Source organism: Lithobates pipiens, unplaced genomic scaffold (assembly GCF_037356315.1).
Source record: "Lithobates pipiens isolate NorthernLeopardFrog02 unplaced genomic scaffold, aLitPip1_a1.2 Scaffold_157, whole genome shotgun sequence".
NCBI classification, from domain to species: domain Eukaryota; kingdom Metazoa; phylum Chordata; class Amphibia; order Anura; family Ranidae; genus Lithobates; species Lithobates pipiens.
Genome location: NW_027507746.1, coordinates 3,594,575 through 3,613,098, shown reverse-complemented (window position 1 = coordinate 3,613,098; position 18,524 = coordinate 3,594,575). Strand labels below are relative to the sequence as shown.

Below are 18,524 nucleotides of genomic sequence, written 5' to 3'. Positions count from 1 at the left end.
GGTGGTCAGTGCTCTACAGTAATGTCTGGTGAGAGACTGAAGCTCTGTGGGTGGGTCTCCTTCCTGAATCTGGGGTGGTAAGTGCTCTACAGCAATGTCTGGTGAGAGACGAAATCTCTGTGGGTGGGTCTCCTTCCTGAATCTGGGGTGGTCAGTGCTCTACAGCAATGTCTAGTTAAAGACAAGCTCTGTGGGTGGGTCTCCTTCCTGAATCTGGGTTGGTCAGTGCTCTACAGCAATGTCTGGTGAGAGAGGGAATCTCAGTGGGTGGGTCTCCTTCCTGAATCTGGGGTGGTCAGTGCTCTATAGCAATGTCTGGTGAGAGACGGAATCTCAGTGGGTGGGTCTCCTTCCTGAATCTGGGGTGGTCAGTGCTCTACAGCAATGTCTATTTAGAGACAAGCTCAGTGGGTGGGTCTCCTTCCTTAATCTGGTGTGGTCAGTGCTCTACAGCAATGTCTATTTAGAGACAAGCTCTGTGGGTGGGTCTCCTTAATCAATTTGGGGTGGTCAGTGCTCTACAGCAATGTCTGGTGAGAGACGAAATCTCAGTGGGTGGGTCTCCTTCCTGAATCTGGGGTGGTCAGTGCTCTACAGCAATGTCTAGTTAGAGACAAGCTCTGTGGGTGGGTCTTCTTCCTCAATTTGGGGTGGTTGGTGCTATACAGCAATATCTAGTTAGAGACAAGCTCTGTGGGTGGGTCTCCTTCCTGAATCTGGGTTGGTCAGTGCTCTACAGCAATGTCTGGTGAGAGACGGAATCTCAGTGTGTGGGTCTTCTTACTGAATCTGGGGTGGTCAGTGCTCTAGAGCAATGTCTATTTAGAGACAAGCTCTGTGGGTGGGTCTCCTTCCTCAATTTGGGATGGTCAGTGCTCTACAGCAATGTCTGGTGAGAGACGGAATCTCTGTGGGTGGGTTTCCTTCCTGAATCTGGGGTGGTCAGTGCTCTACAGCAATGTCTGGTGAGAGACGGAATCTCAGTGGGTGGGTCTCCTTCCTGAATCTGGGGTGGTCACTGCTCTAGAGCAATGTCTAGTTAGAGACAAGCTCTGTGGTTGGGTCTTCTTCCTGAATCTGGTGTGGTCGGTGCTCTACAGCAATGTCTAGTTAGAGACAAGCTCTGTGGGTGGGTCTCCTTCCTCAATTTGGGATGGTCAGTGCTCTACAGCAATGTCTGGTGAGAGACGCAATCTCTGTGGGTGGGTCTCCTTCCTGAATCTGGGGTGGTCAGTGCTCTACAGCAATGTCTGGTGAGAGACGGAATCTCAGTGGGTGGGTCTTCTTCCTGAATCTGGTGTGGTCGGTGCTCTACAGCAATGTCTAGTTAGAGACAAGCTCTGTGGGTGGGTCTCCTTCCTCAATTTGGGATGGTCAGTGCTCTACAGCAATGTCTGGTGAGAGACGGAATCTCTGTGGGTGGGTCTCCTTCCTGAATCTGGAGTGGTCAGTGCTCTACAGCAATGTCTAGTTAGAGATGGAATCTCTGTGGGTGGGTCTCCTTCCTGAATCTGGTGTGGTCGGTGCTCTACAGCAATGTCTAGTTAGAGACAAGCTCCGTGGGTGGGTCTCCTTCCTGAATCTGGGTTGGTCAGTGCTCTACAGTAATGTCTGGTAAAAGACGGAATCTCAGTGTGTGGGTGTGGGTCTTCTTCCTGAATCTGGGGTGGTCAGTGCTCTACAGCAATGTCTAGTTAGAGACAAGCTCTGTGGGTGGGTCTCCTTCCTGAATCTGGGTTGGTCAGTGCTCTACAGTAATGTCTGGTGAGAGACGGAATCTCAGTGGGTGGGTCTCCTTCCTGAATCTGGGGTGGTCAGTGCTCTAGAGCAATGTCTATTTAGAGACAAGCTCTGTGGGTGGGTCTCCTTCCTCAATTTGGGATGGTCAGTGCTCTACAGCAATGTCTGGTGAGAGACGGAATCTCAGTGGGTGGGTCTCCTTCCTGAATCTGGGGTGGTCAGTGCTCTACAGCAATGTCTGGTGAGAGACGGAATCTCTGTAGGTGGGTCTCCTTCCTGAATCTGGGGTGGTCAGTGCTCTACAGTAATGTCTGGTGAGAGACGGAATCTCAGTGGGTGGGTCTCCTTCCTGAATCTGGGGTGGTCAGTGCTCTACAGCAATGTCTAGTTAGAGACAAGCTCTGTGGGTGGGTCTCCTTCCTCAATTTGGGATGGTCAGTGCTCTACAGCAATGTCTGGTGAGAGACGGAATCTCAGTGGGTGGGTCTCCTTCCTGAATCTGGGGTGGTCAGTGCTCTAGAGCAATATCTAGTTAGAGACAAGCTCTGTGGTTGGGTCTTCTTCCTGAATCTGGTGTGGTCGGTGCTCTACAGCAATGTCTAGTTAGAGACAAGCTCCGTGGGTGGGTCTCCTTCCTGAATCTGGGTTGGTCAGTGCTCTACAGTAATGTCTGGTAAAAGACGGAATCTCAGTGTGTGGGTCTTCTTCCTGAATCTGGGGTGGTCAGTGCTCTACAGCAATGTCTGGTGAGAGACGGAATCTCAGTGGGTGGGTCTCCTTCCTGAATCTGGGGTGGTCGGTGCTCTACAGCAATGTCTAGTTAGAGACAAGCTCTGTGGTTGGGTCTCCTTCCTGAATCTGGGTTGGTCAGTGCTCTACAGTAATGTCTGGTAAAAGACGGAATCTCAGTGTGTGGGTCTTCTTCCTGAATCTGGGGTGGTCAGTGCTCTACAGCAATGTCTAGTTAGAGACAAGCTCCGTGGGTGGGTCTCCTTCCTGAATCTGGGGTGGTCAGTGCTCTACAGCAATGTCTGGTGAGAGACGGAATCTCTGTGGGTGGGTATCCTTCCTGAATCTGGGGTGGTCAGTGCTCTACAGCAATGTCTAGTTAGAGACAAGCTCTGTGGGTGGGTCTCCTTCCTCAATCTGGGGTGGTCAGTGCTCTACAGCAATGTCTAGTTAGAGATGGAAGCTCTGTGGGTGGGTCTCCTTCCTCAATCTGGGGTGGTCAGTGCTCTACAGCAATGTCTGGTGAGAGACGGAATGTCAGTGGGTGGGTCTCCTTCCTGAATCTGGGGTGGTCAGTGCTCTACAGCAATGTCTGGTGAGAGACGGAATCTCTGTGGGTGGGTCTCCTTTCTGAATCTGGGGTGGTCAGTGCTCTACAGCAATGTCTAGTTAGAGACAAGCTCTGTGGGTGGATCTCCTGCCTCAGTCTGGGGTGGTCAGTGCTCTACAGCAATGTCTAGTTAGAGACAAGCTCTGTAGGTGGATCTCCTTCCTCAATCTGGGGTAGTTGGGTGCTGCTGAAAAGCTGTGAACCCTCCATAGCTAATACATGGAGGACAACACTCCAAAGTGCCCACAACTTATCTTCATACCTTGAAGTAATCACCAAATGACCAGTTCCCCAGCATCTCGAAGAAGGTGTGATGGTAGACGTCTCGGCCCACATCCTCCAGGTCGTTGTGCTTCCCCCCGGCTCGCACACACTTCTGGCTGTTCACCACCCTGCGGTATTGCGCCATCTCACTACGAGGGTCCACTGTGCCCAGGAAGACCGGCTTAAACTGAAAGAGTATACCACATTACCATGGATGTAACCGACCCCCCTGAGTCATATAAACAGACAAGAATATTCAGCATGTATAAAATGCATTCCACCACCTGGACATGTTCTGGAATGTTGAAGACCTTTTGAAGCTTCTCCAAGCTTTTTTTCCCATTACCCCATCTATACCCTGGTCATGGCCCCTTCATTATTTATTCCAAGGATGATCCCATTATGATGGAATCACCATGGAAGGTGTAGATGTTGATGGTCCAAAAACAGGACGAAGGTGTGAGAATTGTGGAGCCACCTTGTTCTAGTTACAGTACATCATCCCATCTTTGGAGTCAGTATGTCTGCATAGGTGTTAATCCTCCATATCACGTGACTGAATGTGTAAACCGTTAATGTGGCATTATATATGGTGACAGATGGTGTAGAATGCCCCTTCCCCAATTCAATGATGGTGGTTCCAATTTGATGTAGATGGCCTTTTTGATGCCTCGTGTAAACCAGTTGTCCTCTCTGACCGAACTGAGAAACTCAGTGGCCTCAAAAGTACAGTATATCCTTTTTCTTTAACGTGTAGGAAGACCGCCGAGTCCTGACCTCTAGAATTCACCCTCCTATGTTGGGGCATTGTCCTCTGTCCAGAAATGTTCGCTTTATAACATCCACAAGGTCAAGAAAAACATGGAAACATGGGCCCATCGAAAAAAGAGGGGAGAAGCAGAAGACACAAAGTAATATAGTCATCTTATATGTAGCTGGAGTGTCGGGAGAACTCAGAAGGGTCTTTAGTAAACATCTGAGCCCCGTGTTCTTCAAGCCCAGAAATACACTGAGACAGAAGCTTGGAGATCCAGAAGACCCAACACAAAAGGTGGAAGACATGCAATGCCTTTGACCCTCACCTCTATTCATGGATGCAGGGCCGGTGCTACCACTAGGCAAACTAGGCAGCTGCTTAGGGCACGCACTGCTGCCTAGGGGGGACGCCCGGCCACTGGTCTTTCTACTCTCTTCTCTCTGCAGCAAGCGACTAAGTTTCAGCATCAGCAGGCAGCCGCTGCTTCCTTCGCATAGTGTCAGAGGCACAGCAGTGGTGGAGGGCCGCGTCACAACTCCCGAATGAATGAAAGCAAGCAAACATTCATTGAGAGGCGCTGGTATTCTGCATTTGATTGGAGCTGTTATTCTGCATTTGATGGGAGCTGGTATGCTGCATTTGATGGGCGCTGGTGAGGCTGCATTTGATGGGCGCTGGTGAGGCTGCATTTGATGGGCGCTGGTATGCTGCATTTGATGGGCGCTGGTGAGGCTGCATTTGATGGGCGCTGGTGAGGCTGCATTTGATGGGCGCTGGTATGCTGCATTTGATGGGCGCTGGTATGCTGCATTTGATGGGCGCTGGTGAGGCTGCATTTGATGGGCGCTGGTGAGGCTGCATTTGATGGGCGCTGGTGAGGCTGCATTTGATGGGAACTGGTATGCTGCATTTGATGGGAGCTGGTATGCTGCATTTGATGGGCGCTGGTGAGGCTGCATTTGATGGGCGCTGGTATGCTGTATTTGATGGAAACTGGTATGCTGCATTTGATGGGAGCTGGTAGGCTGCATTTGATGGGCGCTGGTAGGCTGCATTTGATGGGCGCTGGTAGGCTGCATTTGATGGGCACTGGTGAGGCTGCATTTGATGGGTGCTTCATCAAAAAGGTGGGGTATACATGGGCAGGGCATAGGGGGTGGAGTTAGGGGTGGAGCCAAGAGGGGCAGCAAAATTAGGTTTTGCCTAGGGTGTCAAAAATCCTTGCACCAGCCCTGCATGGATGGTTGCTCCAGTGTGATGTAGATGGCCTCTTCCATACCAGTGGTCCTCTCTGACCAAAATACGACCTCACAGTCCTCAGAAGTACTTTATGTCCTTTTTCCTTGCAATGTATGAAGACTGCTGACCTATAGAATTCAGTCTCCTATGTCAGGCTATTGGTGTGTTGGGAGGTTGAATACCCAATGTGGAGATCTTTGTGCACTGCACCTACCTTGTTACGTCCCTGGTGTTGGGTCTTTAGGATGTTGAAGCTTCAGTATCGCTGGGCTTGATAGACACCGGGATGAGATGTTTGTTGAAAATCCTTCTGAGTTTTTCCAACACTCCAGCTATTCAGGGTGACTCCGTTACTCCTTGTGTTCTGCTTCTTTTCTTTGTTCAATGGTCCAGAGGAGTATTTCCTGATCTTGTAGATGTTGAAGACACATTTTGGATAGAGAGGACAACTGGTTTCCATTAGAGGTGAAAGTGGCCATCTCTGTCACATTGGAACCACCATCCATGAATAGAGGTGGGGGGGGCCAAAGACATCCCTCTTCTGGGTGGCTTCTGGCTCAGTGTTTTGTTGGGTTTGAAGGACACAGGGATGAGATGTTGGTTAAATATTCTCCGACATTCCGGCTACATTCGGGATGACTCCGTTACTCCAATGGTCCGGTATTTCCTGACCTTGTAGATATTATTATGAAGTCACATTTTGGATAGAGAGGACAACTGGTTTCCATTAAAGGTGAAAGTGGCCATCTCTGTCACATTGGAACAACCATCCATGAATAGAGGTGGGGGGCCAAAGACATCCCGTGTCTTCCACACTTGTGTCAGGTCTTCTGGATGGCTTCTGGCTCAGTGTTTTGTTGGGTTTGAAGGACACAGGGATGAGATGTTGGTTTAGTATTCTCCTGAGTTTCTCAGACACTCTGGCTACATTCGGGATGACTCCGTTACTCCAATGGTCCGGTATTTCCTGACCTTGTAGATATTATGTGGTCACATTTTGGACACAGAGGACAACTGGTTTCCAGAAGATGTGAAAGTGGCCATCTCTGTCACACTGGAACCACCATCCTGGAACCAAGAGTGAGGGGCCTTCAACACCATCCGTCCATCAACATTTACTGCCATCTACACATCTCAATCCCCTAAGATCTGACAACAAGTCACACCTTCAGCCGTGTGACTAGAAGGATCAACCAAGGATAGGATGCTGTATGAAGGTCAGGGGGGGATGCCATGACTATCGCACCACCTCCCATCCTGTTCTTGGACAATCAGTATCTGCCTGTATTCCATGGTGATTGGGTGAAGGTCTTGGTGCTGTGTGGATAAATACACTGCTTCTGTAGGTGACCCCAGACTAATAACAATATTATTGAAAAATACTATTATTATTTTTTTTTATTTTATTACTAATAATAATCATCATAAAGTAATAACAACAATACATTGCAGTAGTAATTAATAAAAAATATATAAATAATAATAAAAAAATCAAAATTATATAATAATAAATATATAATATATATATATATATATATATATATATATTTTTTTTTTTTTTTTTTAATTTATTTTTATTTTTTATTTATATTTTTTTTTTAATTACTACTGCAATGTATTGTTATTATTACTTTATGATGATTATTATTAGTAATAAAATAAAAAAAACGACATTTTCCACTAATACAAAAAATAAACAACAACAGTATTATCAATAATAAATCTTAATAAAAAAAAAATCTTAATAAAAAAATAATAATATTACATTGGAATAATAATGGTAATAATGCAAATATTTGAAAAAAATAAATAATGCATAATTATAGCAACAACAATATTAATATTATAAATAATATATATTATAATATTGCCAATATTATTAAAATAATTACTACTACTAACAGGGCAGCTCTTCTGTGGCAGATCTCGTACCTAGTAGGCACTAGCCCATTATGTGTCACTTACCAGCAAACGAAGCCCGCGATGTCCCCAATGGTGGCCGTGTCCATCTTCACCCCTCTTCCTTCTGGGGCCCGTGGACCGTGGGAGCAGATGGCCACAGCATGGGGCCCTGTAGATACGGCACCTCAGTGCACACGCGCTGATGATGTCGGCACGCGCGTATATGGTAAATATCCCCCTAAATGTGTCCAAGTTTTGGAGATGTTTCCAGTACCTACAGGTAAGTCTCATTATAGGCCTTATTATAGACTTACCTGTAGGGAAAAACTGGTGTGTAAGGGTTTTTTTTTTTTTACAACCACTTTAAGGCTTCGTTCACACTGGGGCGGTGAGAGCGGTGGCGGTAAAGCGCCGCTAGTTTTAGCGTTGCTTTTTGGCCGCTAGCGTGGCGCCAGTTACAGAGCGGGAGTCCGTGGTCCTGGAGGGAAGAGGGGTGAAGATGGACACTTCCACCAGTGCGGACATCGCAGGCTTCGTTTGCAGGGAAGTGCCACATAATGGGTGAGTATGCGATGGGATGCAGAGTATGCAAGGCGATGCAGAGTATGTGATGCAGAGTATGCGAGGCGATGCAGAGAATGTGATGCAGAGTATGCAAGGCGATGCAGAGAATGTGATGCAGAGTATGCAATGCGATGCAGAGTATGCAAGGCGATGCAGAGTATGCGATGCAGAGTATGCGATGCGATGCAGAGTATGCGATGCAGAGTATGCGATGCGATGCAGAGTATGCAAGGTGATGCAGAGCAGCCCATTATGCTTTCACTATGCAGGGGAATAAAGAGGAAGTAAAACCCATCAGGCGTTGGCTCTATGATTGCGTTTAGTTGCACACTTCAGGGCTTCTCCAAAAAGGTGTCAGAAGATTTCCTTTACCTCTAGATTTGGACTTGTTATGAGCTGGGAGGCTTTGTCCATCTCCCACCTCGGTGTGTGCTATATAAAGAAAACGAATGCCGCGTACACACGATTGGACTTTGACGCACTAGGTCTGGCGGACCGGAATCCATCGGACAATTCGATCGTGTGTGGCGCTCCAGCGGACTTTTCTGTCCCCAAAAAAGTCAGACAGACCCAGAAATTAAACACGTTTCAAATCTTTGCGATGGACTTGAAAAAAAAAATAAAAAAAAAAAATAAAAAAATGTGCTCGTCTGTATGCTAGTCCGACGGACGAAAACCGAGGCTAGGGCAGCTATTGGCTACTGGCTATGAACTTCCTTATTCTAGTCCGGTCGTATGTCATCACATTCGAATCCATCTTTTTTTTTCAGACACCCTAGAGAATAAAATGGCGGTTGTTGCATTACTTTATGTCACACCGTATTTGCACGGCGATCTTACAAACACAATTTTTTGGGAAAAAAATACACTTTTTTTGAGTTAAAAATAAAAGATAATGTTGTTACACCGAGTAAATTAATACCCAACGCGTCACGCTTGAAAATTGCGCCCCGCTGGTAGAACGGTGACAAACGTTTTCACTTAAAAAGCTTCTACAGGATTAGCAGCGATTAGGCAAGGAGGGGTATGACCAGTCTCTACCAGAAACTATACACCGACAAGCCTCCTATATAGGAACCAAAGAGGGGGTCGGGTCGGGACTTGAATGGAGGCCTGTGGGTGTAATGATGATATAGATATGGTATGAAGATAACCTGAATGTCACTGACCCCTAGGGGTAATTCATGGTAGTGATCTTGGTAAAACATAAAACAATATAAATGAACAACGGGTTCCAACGGGAACCCCGATCAACAATCCGCTGCTTCTGGCGGCTAGGGACAGACTGGGATGGAGCTGTAAGCGGCTTCATTCCAGCCTCCGAATCAAAAACACGTAAGTGACGTCATGACGTCACTTCCTCTTTATTCGGCTGTCAATGGCACCGGTTTTTAAAAATGGTGATTTAAATACTTTGAAGTGCAAAGGAGGGATTGGAGGTCTTCCGATTTCTCCTTAAAGAGGACCTGTCACCACCTATTACTGTCACAAGGGATGTTTATATTCCTTGTGACAGCAATAAAAGTGATACATTTTTTTTTATTTATATATTTATTTTAAAACAATTAATTAATTTTAAAATAAATAAGAATTTATTTTTTTGAACCGCCCCTGTCACCGCGAGCTCACGCAGCAAAGAAAACGCATACGGAAGTCGCGCCCGCATATGTAAACGGTGTTCAAATCACACATGTGAGGTATCGCCGCGATCGTCAGAGCGAGAGCAATAATTCTAGCACTAGACCTCCTCTGTAACTCTAACCTGGTAACCGGAAAATAAATTAAAGCATCGTCTATGGAGATTTTTTTTTTTTAGGTACCGTAGTTTGTCGCCATTCCACGAGTGTGTGCAATTATAATGTTTTTTTTTTTAATTCATGAAAATGTCCCTTTTCCCCAAAAAGTTGTATTTAAAACGCCGCTGCACAAATACTGTGTGACATAAAATATTGCAACAATCGCTGTTTTATTCTCTAGATTCTCTGCTAAAAATAAAAAAATATATATAAAATGTTTGGGGGGGGGTTTAAGTAATTTTCTAGCAAAAAATACGGATTTTAACTTGTAAACATCAAAGGTCAGAAATAGGCTTAAGTCATGAAAGGGATAAACAATTCTCACTGCACCATGTAAAGATAAAAAGGTGCTTCCAATAGTGAAATATAGTAAAACTATTTATTAAAACAACCCATGAAATCTTCAATTATTGCACTTCCATCCTTTTCATCAAAACAAAGGCACTTCAACATAAAATTTCCACAGTGGGGAGCTCACGGTGGTAACGCAATGTAGTGCGCTCTTGGCGGACCCGAAACCCAACTTGTAAGGCTCGACCTCCACTCCGCTCGCCCTCCACTCCGCTCCCTTGCCCTCCGCTCGCCCACCCTCCAATGCTATGGAGATGGGCGGGGCCGTCTTTCCCTCACCCAACATCCAGGCACTGAGGGGGAGAGGACCCAATTGTCTCCACCGCTACCGACGGCTCCAGTAAGCGGCAGAGATCACCGCAATCTGGCGGGGGGGGGTCAATGCAATCCTTATATGGAGGTCCCGCCTAGGAGCCCGTCCATTGAATGGTCCATGCAACCCTTACATGGAGGTCACTCCTAGGAGCCCGTCCATGGAAGGGTCCATGAAACCCTTACATGGAGGTCCCGCCTAGGAGCCCGTCCATTGAATGGTCCATGCAACCCTTACATGGAGGTCCCGCCTAGGAGCCCGTCCATTGAATGGTCCATGCAACCCTTACATGGAGGTCACTCCTAGGAGCCCGTCCATGGAAGGGTCCATGAAACCCTTACATGGAGGTCACGCCTAGGAGCCCATCCATTGAAAGGTCCATGCAACCCTTACATGGAGGTCACGCCTAGGAGCCCATCCATTGAATGGTCCATGCAACCCTTGCATGGAGGTTACATCTAGGAGCCCATCCATTGAATGTTGCCGGATCCACATCTAATGTTTCTAGTTCAGCCTCGGGGTGGGTTATTGCCCAAATCCGAGTACAGAAGGTCCTGACTAGACCACGGTAGACCCCACTAGGCTGTCCCCTCCTCTTAGTGAAAACAAGGAGAGTTGATGGTAGACATGGAGTAAGTAGACTCCGGGAGCCCTGCACATGCACAAGCATGACCTAAGTGTAGCAAGGAGTTTACGGGTTGCAGCTTCTTCTGATCTCGGAGATTGCCAGCCCCAGCTCTGCAGATTGCCGGTGTTAGGGCCTCTGCCTGTAAAATGACCACATGAATGATGGACGGGAACACAAAGCACATTCACCCTTGTAAACACCCACAGAGGACATCCTCCTCGGGGTAACCACCTTCTGCCACAATGATGGGGGGTCTCATGGTGCAACCAGAGTACATGGTGTAGCCTAACAGACCAATTGAAATCTTGTGAAATACTCCTGGGAAGATGAAGGTCCGACCTACTGCACATCCCCCACCTGTCTGCGCACCCTCCCTGGTGTCTGTTGATGATGGCACCGGGAAATACTTACACAACCACCCTACCCGCTCTCCGTAATGCAACGTCCCACCCGCCGCCTGAGTGCTTTCACCATATACCACTTCCTCCCCGTCTGATATCAGATCTTCCCCACCACATGCAACCACAAACTAGGCAGTATTCAGCTTTGGTTGCCGACCACCAAGAACTCTTTATTGAAAGACCGATACACAGGCAACAGTCGGGACAATTCCCCCCACCCCCAGTGGGGTAGAATGTCCAATCAGCAGGGAGAGCTGTTGAAGGAATTTGCTCCCCACCAATCTCACAGCTAACCTACATACACATGGTGGGGTATGACCGGGTACTTTGGGGTATGGGGGGGTAATGTGGGGTACAGTGGTGTAGGGTGGGGTACAGTGGTGTAAGTCGGGGTACTTTGGAGTATGGCGGGGTATGATGGGGTAATGTGAGGTATGGTGGGGTACGACCGGGTATGGTGGGGTACAGCAGGACAATGTGAGGTACAGTGGGGTATGTTGGGCTAACATGGGGTATTTGGTGAGAGGGGTCACCGGCGGGGTGGAGGGGAGATTTCGGTATCAGAGATCACACAGAATATATTATATATTTGCTGCACATCCCGATGTTTATTCCGGACTCTCCTGATCACCGATTTATTGTCTGTGTGATTGTATTATAGATCACCGATGTTTACATATCATTTATATATAATAAATACTAATAAAGAAGAAATAAAAACAACAATTTATAATAATAAATAAGAATAAAATGAGGTAGTAATAAAAAATATATATTTTTTTAATGAAATGAATAATTAAAAAAATAAATAATATTAGCAATAATAAATATATAAAAACAAACAAACAACAATATGTTATAGATCGTAGAGATGTCACCTCACCCCTTTAATCCGGGGCACATAATAATAAAGGGATGAGGTGGAAACTATAATTGATAATAATGATGATGATGATGAGAGAGCGGTCACCCCGTCTACACTTCCTGGTTTGGGGTCACCCCGTCTACACTTCCTGGTTCGGGGTCATAATAAATAGATTACACAACCCCCTCATTGGCCCCTCTCAGCTGTCAATCTTACACAGACACCGCCCAGCAGCTTCCTTCACCATGACAACCCTCCCGGCCCCGCCCCCTGTCATGTGACATCACCTGGTTCATGCCGGCGTTGACGAATAGGAGTGTGGGGTCCCCCCGAGGGCGGACGGCGGAGGACGGGACGGGACGTGCCGGTGTCCGTGTCTTTCCTCCAGGTACCGGAGGAAGGTGCTGCGGACGGCGGCAGAGCTCGGCGGGGAGGACAGGCGCCGGCGGGCGGAGAACCAGGCGGAGGAGACTCCGAGCAACCGGCAGGGGGCCGCCATCTTGGGACTGGCGAGGTGGAGGGCGCATGCGCGGAACGCCGGGCGCTGATTGGAAGAGTTTGTACCGAACAACTTTATTGTCCATGTCCGGACACAATTCTACAGAGCGGCCTGACAGGCCACCTTCTATATGTAATGTGTGAAGGGGAGACACGAAGTGACAAGACCAGCAACCAACCAATCACATTACAGTTTTCATATCCAAAATAAATACTCACCACATGTCCCCTCCACAATATATGGAGGACCCCCCCAGGGGTGGTGATCACATCCTCCACCATAGGGTTTTATTCATATTTTCTCTATATTGATTATTTTTTGTACATTTATACATTAAAAAAAAAATTGGTTTATTTTATATTTTTGTGTATCATCTATATTTATTTTTTGTATTTTATTTGTATTTTTTATATCTAATGTATATTTATTTATTTTTTGTTTTTTTTTGTATTTTTTTATATCCAATGTTTATTTATTTATTTATTGTGATTTGTTTGTTTTTTTGTTTTTTATATCTAATGTTTATTTATTTGTATTTTTTTTTATATCTAATGTATAATTGAAGTGGATCCTTCCGTCTCTCAATCGATAAATGATTATTCCTCACCCCGCTCTCATCACTAAATACAGAGGAAACTACGGGAGATTTGTTTATTTATTTATTTTACACTTTTTTTATTTTATTATTATTATTTGTATTATTTTTTTTTTACATTTCTTTATTAACTGTGATGTCATACATCCTAGGAGTCTTCGCGGTGGGAGGGAGTGGTTTTCTCAGTTAAGCCACACCCTCCTGCTGTTGATGCCTGAACTAAGGGCAGATGAATTCCGGTGTTCTAAAAAAATAAAAATAAAAAAAGAATCTAGACTTATGAAAATCCCTCGACCCTGCGTCACATCCGGGTTTGGCGACGTCGTTAACAGCCCTTTCACGCGGCTTTACCTGTGCATGCGCCAGACGTTATTTTCAGGTCCAGTAAAAATTATAGACTCAGGCGGAGGCGGAGACGTGATTAATTAGGAGGTGCTCAATACTTTCTGTCATGCCGTATTTGCACAGCGCTTATACAAGCGCACTTTTTTTTTTAAATAGAATTTTATTAAAGTAAAAAATAATAAAAATAAACAAATAATAATAAAAAATAAGACAATAAACCTATTTTTTTTATTATTGTGAAAGATGACGTTCTGCCGAGTAAATTGATACCCAACATGTCACGCTTAAAAAACAAAAAAATATTGCGCTCCGCTTGTGGAACGGCGACAAACTTTTACCCTTAAAAATCTCCATAGGCGACGTTTAAAAAAAAAAAAATCCTACTGGTTACCAGTGTAGAGTCACAGAGGAGGGCTAGGGATAGAATTATCGCTCTCGCTCTAAGGATCGCGGCGATACCTCACATCTGTGTGTGGTTTGAACGCCGTTTCCATATGTTTGCCGCCGCTTACAAATATGTGTTCGCTTCTGCACGTGCGCTCGGCAAGACGCTTTTTTCTTTTTTTTTTACACTGTTGTTTTTAACCACTTGCCTACCGGGCACTTTAAACCCCCCTCCTGCCCAGACCAATTTTCAGCTTTCGGTGCTCTCACATTTTGAATGACAATTACTCAGTCATGCAACACTGTACCCAAATGACATTTTTTCCCCTTTTTTTTCCCACAAATAGATCTTTCTTTTGGTGGTATTTGATCACCTCTGGGGTTTTTTTTTTTTTTTTTTTTGAGCTATAAATGAAAAAAGACCGAAAAATGTTAAAAAAAACACGCATTTTTCTTTGTTTCTGTGATAAAATTTTGCTAATTATTTTTTTTTTCTTCATAAATTTTGGCCACAATTTATACTGCTACATGTCTTTGGTAAAAATAACCCAAATTAGTGGATATTATTTGGTCTTTGTGAAAGTTAGAGAGTCTACAAGCTGTGGTGCGAATCGCACAAAATTGATCACATCTGATGTACTGGTGGACTATCTCGCTTCTTGTGACCCAAAGAAGTCAGGAAAGTACAAATACCCCCCAAATGACCCCTTTTTACAAAGTAGACATTCCAAGGTGTTTAGTAGGAGGCATAGTGAGCTTTTTGATGTTGTCATTTTTTTTCCCACAATTCTTTGCAAAATTAAGAATTTTTTTTTGCTTTTTTTTCACAAAATTGTCATTGTAATAGGTTATTTCTCTCACGTGGCATGTGTATACCACAAATAATGCCCCAAAATAAATTCTGCTCCTCCTCCTGAGTATTAGGATACCACATGTGTGGGACTTTTCCACAGCCTGGCCACATAGAGAGGCCTATATAAAGAAGGAATTTGGGCCCCTGATGAGTGTACTAACGTGAAACGCGTTGGGGAAAAAAACGTAGGATGCCGACATACATTATTCCCAGCAACAAATTAACGTTATACATCTCCTGAGCTACCGTATTTTTTTTTATATAATTTTTTTTTACTTATTTGGGCCCCGATGAGTGTACTAACGTGAAACGCGTTGGGAAAACTTAGCATGCCGACATGCATTATTCTCAGCAACCAATTAACTTTATATATCTCCTGAGCTACCGTATTTTTATTTATTTTTATCTTTTTTTTTACTTATTTACCTACATGACACCATGTGTTATGGACTGTGCTGCCCCTGGAATACTGTATACAGGTATATGGTCCCATAAGACCCCCAAATCTCTCCTCCAGACAGAAAAGACCGGGACCAAAAAAAAGTCTCGGCCTTTCCAGCCACCTTCCCCCGGGACCCTCTTAACCTGCTTTCAGCCCCCGGACCATTTGGCTGGCCAAATGACCGGAGCACTTTTTTGTGATCCGGCGCTGCGTCGCTTTAAGTGACAATTGCGCGGTCGTGCGACGCGGGCCCTCAAACAAAACTCACCTCCTTTTTTTTTTTTTCCCGCAAATAGAGATTTTCTTTTGGTGGTGTTTTGAAAAAAAAGAAAAAAAAACGCAATTTTTTTTTACCTTTTGTAAAAAAAAATCCCCCAAAAAATGTATAAAAAAATAAAAATGTCCTCACTTTAAGCCGATACATATTCTTCTACATATTTTTGGTAAAAATTTTTTTTTTAAAAAACGCAATATTTTTTTACCTTTTGTTATGATAAATATCTCTCAAAAAATGTATAAAAAAATATTTTTTCCTCAATTTAGGCATCGGCCTAAAGTGAGGAAAAATTTTATTTTTTTATACGTATTTTATACGTTTTTATACGTATTCTTCTACATATTTTTGGTAAAAAAAAAATGCAATATTTTTTTTCCTTTTGTTATAATAAATATCCTCCAAAAAATGTATATATAAAAAAAATTTCCTCACTTTAGGCCGATACGTATTCTTCTACATATTTTTGGTAAAGAAAAAAAAAAAAACACAATATTTTTTTCCTTTTGTTATAATAAATATCCCCCAAAAAAATTTATAAAAAAAAAAAATTTCCTCACTTTAGGCTGATACATATTCTTCTACATATTTTTGGTAAAAAAATTGAAAAAAAAAAGGCTATTTTTTTTACCTTTTGTTATAATAAATATCCCTCCCAAAAAATTTATAAAAAAGAATAAAAAATTTCTTCACTTTAGGCTGATACATATTCTTCCCAAAAAAATGTATAAAAAAATTTAAAAAATTTCCTTACTTTAGGGAAATACGTATTCTTCTACATATTTTTGGTAAATTTTTTTTTTTAAAAAACACTATTTTTTTTTACCTTTTGTTATAATAAATATCCCCCAAAAAATTTATAAAAGAAAAAATGTTTTCCTCACTTTAGGCCGATACGTATTCTTCTACATATTTTTGGTAAAAAAAAAAACGCAATTTTTTTTTTTACCTTTTGTTATAATAAATATCCCCCAAAAAAAATTATAAAAGAAAAAAAAATTCCTCACTTTAGGCTGATACATATTCTTTCCCAAAAATGTATAAAAAAATTAAAAAATTTTCCTCACTTTAGGGTGATACGTATTCTTCTACATATTTTTGGTAAAAAAATTTTTTTTAAAAAACACAATTTTTTTTAACTTTTGTTATAATAAATATCCCCCAAATATTTATAAAAAAAAATGTTCTCCTCACTTTAGACCGATACGTATTCTTCTACATATTTTTGGTAAAAAAAAAAAAAAACGCATTTTTTTTTACCTTTTGTTATAATAATTATCCCCCAAAAATGTATAAAAAAAAAAAAATGTCCTCACTTTAGGGCAATACGTATTCTACACATTTTTGTTAATTTTTTTTTTTTAAAACACAATATTTTTTACCTTTTGTTATAATAAATATCCCCCAAAATATGTATAAAAAAAATATTTTTTCCTCACTTTAGGCCGATACGTATTCTTCTACATATTTTTGGTAAAAAAAAACGCAATATTTTTTTACCTTTGGTTATAATAAATATCCCCCAAAAAATGTATAAAAAAAATATTTTTTCCTCACTTTAGGCCGATACGTATTCTTCTACATATTTTTGGTTAAAAAAAAAAAAACGCAATTTTTTTTTACCTTTTGTTATAATAAATATCCCCCAAAAAATGTATAAAATAAAAATATTTTTCCTCACTTTAGGCCGACACGTATTCTTCTACATATTTTTGGTAAAAAACAAAACAAAAAAAAACGCAATATTTTTTTTTACCTTTTGTTATAAATATCCCCCAAAAAATTTATAAAAAAAAGTTTTCCTGACAGGCTCCATGGCAGCATACATGTGGGTTAGCCCCGCCTCCATAATTACCCAATAGGACCTCTACTCCCATAAATCTTTGCTCCAAGCTGCTCTCCGTGTTCCTTTTTTGTCCTCCTCTATAGGACAGGTGTTTCCTATCTGAAGAGATCTTCACTACGATCACGTCGGCCGACTATCGAGCTATTTTCCTCCGATAGGCCCTGTGTGTTACGCATGGGTATGGAGTGTATGGCAGAGTAGCGCTGAAGGCTTGGTTTGTCCGAAGATAAGTGCGCACGGCTTATTACCTGCTATGTAAGGTGGCCATTATCTGCCCGGTGGATGGGTGGTGTGTGCTTGAATCTGTTCGGCCAGACGAGTGGTGAGCTGTAAAATTTCCGTTTTTCATGGCAGCAGTGTTTATGTGTTTTTTCTACCTGTGTCTCTTTCATATGCCAGCTGGTTCTTGTGCATAGGCGCTGACGCTTCCGCGTTCCAGCAGCCTTTCTCCTCCTGTTTTCCGGGTCCAGCGCTGCGTTCTGCGCATGCGCGGACCCAATCCAAAGCGAGGCTTGGTTCCCGTGCATGCGCGTGGGCATCTCGCATCTGACGCCGCTGATGACGTCATGTGTGCTATATTTAAAACACAGTGAGAGATGTCAGAACTTGGGAATGATTGCAGGAAATTCAGCGACTTCCCGGGGCCGTTCTCTGGTTGGTGTAAGGTAGGTTATGATCTGCTCTGATGTATTGTTGCTCCTGTGTTTTGTATGGCTGCTTATGAGGGTCTATTGTTGTTACAGTCAGCGATCTTTAGTCATGGATGCCTCACTGCCTACTAGTGACCTGCCCGCTTGTAACAGGTATGTGCATGGCTGGATTGCTGTGTATATGTGGAGTATTCTTTAGCATTTGATACCAGCTGGTCTGTGTCTCTCTCTCTCTTTTGTACATTTCCTTATAGCCCTTCTAGGTCTGAACCGCATTACAGTGCGCATAGTCGCAGTGGATCGTCAAAATCGCACCACCATAAATCATCGTCAAAGTCTGGTTACCATAGGTCTTCCAGATCTGAACAACGCAGGGGTCACTCGCACTCAAGCAGAGGACCAGATAATTCATGTTGGGGCTGTAATGCCCCGTACACACGAGCGGACTTTTCGACATCCAAACTCCGACGGACTGAG

At 43.4% G+C, this 18,524-nt stretch overlaps 1 pseudogene; it reads right to left on the bottom strand.

Moving 5' to 3' along the window:
• The window catches only part of LOC143981421 (alanine--tRNA ligase, mitochondrial-like), a 64,923-nt pseudogene extending 49,757 nt beyond the window's left edge, over positions 1-15,166 (bottom strand).
• Between the last annotated feature and the right edge of the window lie 3,358 nt (positions 15,167-18,524).